This window comes from Crocodylus porosus, unplaced genomic scaffold (genome assembly GCF_001723895.1).
Source record: "Crocodylus porosus isolate Cpor-Errol unplaced genomic scaffold, CroPor_comp1, whole genome shotgun sequence".
Classification (NCBI taxonomy): Eukaryota; Metazoa; Chordata; order Crocodylia; family Crocodylidae; genus Crocodylus; species Crocodylus porosus.
In genome coordinates, this window is record NW_017728937.1 from 1365252 (window position 1) to 1368644 (window position 3393).

Sequence of the window (3393 nt, forward strand, 5' to 3'; positions counted from 1 at the left end):
AGCAGGAACACAAGTACCAGCATGGCTATGGACTGGCTGCCCTGACACTAGTTGGAGGTGGCACTGGTGTTTTTCAGAGGGGCCCTGTCAATGCCAAGGCCCCTAGTAACACCTTTCAGCATATGCTGTAGGAGATACGCAGAGACTGTCAGGGCTTCCCCTCCTGCAGTGGGGTAAGAGTCTTTTGAGGAGCAGCAGGGTTTGTTCCACACTTAGTCTGACCTGGAGCGCTGACTTGTGTGGGGGGAGGGACCAGAAGGGGTGGTGATGGCTTTTTTGTCATATACACACCTGCAATTGGTTCTGTCATGATTTTATGCATTTCCATTGCTACTGAGTTGCTGTTTTCTAAGTTCTGTCGCCAACATCTGCTTAGCAAGGACATATGCTGCTGGGTCAGTTTTGCTGGAGTCCAATAAAGGACATGGAACAAAACACAATGTGCTTTTCTATCTGTATTGCTTGCCACCATCTGTGCCAATGCCCAAGAATGCTCAGGGAATCCCAGAGATGTTTCTCAGACAGTTTTTCAAAATCCCATTTTCTCCTTCCTGACAGCACCTCCAGGACCCTGTACAAGCAAAAAGAGAATGCAAAATAACAGAAAGAACTTTATACAGATTGCCATTCCTAGCAAGAACCAAGTTCTATGGGGACAGAGAAGATGCATTCGAAATGTCTAATAGAAGTGGTGCTATTGCTCCAGCAGTCCGCTAACGGCAAAAGGGAGCCCCCTCGTGGATAAAACTGAAAACATTTTCTCCACCCAAATGCATGATCATAGAGTCATAGAGAAGTAGAGCTGGAAGGGACCGCCCGAGGTCATCTAGTCCAGTGGTTCTCAACCTTTGCTACCTCGGGTACCACCTGCCAATCGACATGGCAAAAGCAAACCTGAAGTCCCATCGTGGCACTTCTGGTTTTGCTGCTGTAAACCAAGTCCCACTTTTTCCTCGCCGACCACAGCCCGGGGCAAAGCAGTCTGGGCGGGGCCCTCGTCCCCTGACACACCGACGCTGGGGAGTGAAAGCCCTGGTGCACCGGATGTGGCGGTGGCTGGAACTTCCAGCCTGAACAGGCAAAGACACCTCCAACCCGCCAGGCAGGGAGGTGTGCCAAATTCAAAATGCAGCACCCGCATACCCCCTGCCCGTGTCTCACATACCCCCAGGGATATGCATACCACGGTTTGAGAAACATTGATCTAGTCCAGCCCCCGGCTTGAGGCAGGATCACCCCTATCCAAACCAGGATCATCCCTATCCAAACTATCACTTATTCCTGAGGTGATGCCATCTCTTGCATGAAGGTAAGTGACATGGGCATCACTGTGGATAGCGCAGGGAAAACTGCTCCCAGGACAGCTCCAGCCGTAAAAGGCGAAGACGGGCAGATCTGACAGAACAGGAGGGGGCATGAAGTGGGCAGTATTCTAGTGCAATGATGGCCAGTCTTTTTGGCAGGTGTGCCATGAGTCAAGTCACTCCTCTTCCCAAGTACTGCTCTGATCCCTGTCTCCCAGAAGCATACCTAAGAGAGTTTGCACCATGGGGTGCCAGAATGAAGGCAGGGGAGGTTGAGTCTCCACCCCTGTGGAGTGGAGGAGTGCCAAGATGCTTCTGGGAGAGGCAGTGCCACTGCCAAGAGCCAAATTAACCCTGCAAACACTGCAACTTCATATGGCAAACAAGGATCCAGTCCTTAATTTAGCAGCAGCTGCCGGCTCAGGGAAGTCTTAATCTGGCTCATGGCAGTAACGTTCTGCCACCTCCTCATCCCATGTGGCCCCTGCCTCCAGTCTGGTGTTGAGGGCTGGCCACCTCTGCTTTGTTGTTTTGCCTTGCTTCAATGAAAAAGAAAAAGTAAAACAAATTTGTGTGCACATTTTAAAGAAGTGTGGAAAACCACTGCCTTGCACTAATTGTGCATGGGGTCTTTGGCAAGGGAGTTTCAGGGTGGGGAGGTCCACACTGTACCAGCTGTGATAGCTTAATTATTTTCTGGCCACAGCTGTAACATGAGTCTACCCTGTGACAATCTCCACTGAGGAGATTCTTTCAGTGATGGGTTTGCCATAGGCTCAGGGACAGCTTTAGGGCCCATACTTCCCCTGGGACACAGAAGCAGGGACAGAGCAGCACTCTGGCCTCTGCACCTTCAGAGCCTGTGACACTAACAACGTGAGTTGCACCCTTGGGCGCTTCATGCCAGAGGCTGCCTGCAGGGTGTCGCTGGGGTCTCCTAGAGTGGCTTGCTCCCCTTTCACTGGGCAGTCCCACCAACAAGGACTCTCTTAATAGGTTGCCCCCAGTTGCACGTTCAGGGCCTATGCGATTCCATGGGGCAGTGGGATGAAGTGTCCTGAGGGCTGGCTCTAGGGAAGTGCCACCCTGTGATAAGGATGCAGGGCCCTGGAGGTCTCCACGTGCGACAGCAGTATTGGAGCACTGGTTCCAGGTGTAAGTGGGGGCACCCTGGATGGAGGGTTCAATGGGGGAGCTGTGTGAGGGGTGCCCTGATGTGTTTCTGCTGGCACCCAACACAGAGGGCTTGACATGGGGCAGTGACAGGGTCAGTCTCACTCTGGGATCCTGGGACTCAGGTGGGCATGCAGGTCCTGGTCTGGGACTGACTGAGACAGTGCAGAGACATAACTAAAAAGGCAAAACCCCTCTGTGCCCCAGTGTGGGGGAAGAGTGGTGCTGAGCACTGGAGAATGGGGAGGGGGAAGGAGGGCAGTCAGTCTTACCTTTCCCAGGGAAAAAAGTTCTGCAATTGTGTCTGGCCCACATCCAGTCCATCTGCCCAGACAGTGCAGGGCTGTTTCTGCCCAGCCCCTCCAGCTGAGCTGAGTTTGTGGTGGGGCAGCTCAGCAGGGGCAGTGCAGACCCCATCCTCCTCTCCCCTCCTCACTCACAGCCCTGCTCCAACCACACTCCTCCCACAACCCCCAGCTTCCTTCACCCCTGCCCTGGCATGCCCTGCACAGCAGCAGCGCACGGCGCTTGTGGCACATGTGCCAGGGCTTGACCACCCCTGCTCTAACTGATGCTGAAAGACACAGTCGCTCTGTCTCATCATTTCTCACTCATCCCCTCTCCTGGAGACACCTCTCTGGCTTCTTACTGGTGCACAAGGCTGCCTAAATGCTGTGCTGAAACGGAGAGCTCTGCCCTTCCCTCTGCCCTTTTGCAGTGGCCTGGGAAATCATTTGCCCTCTGCTTGCCTCTTGTGTGCCACAGCAATCTCTGTACATTTTTACCGAGCCCCGTCTTAACGCACACCTCCCCCTCAGGCTTCATGGGACAGCAGGGAGGGCTGTGCCCCGGCCAGGACTCCCTGGAGCTGCACTGCCCAGGCAATAGGTAGCAGAAGAGCTAGGAAAGGCGCCTC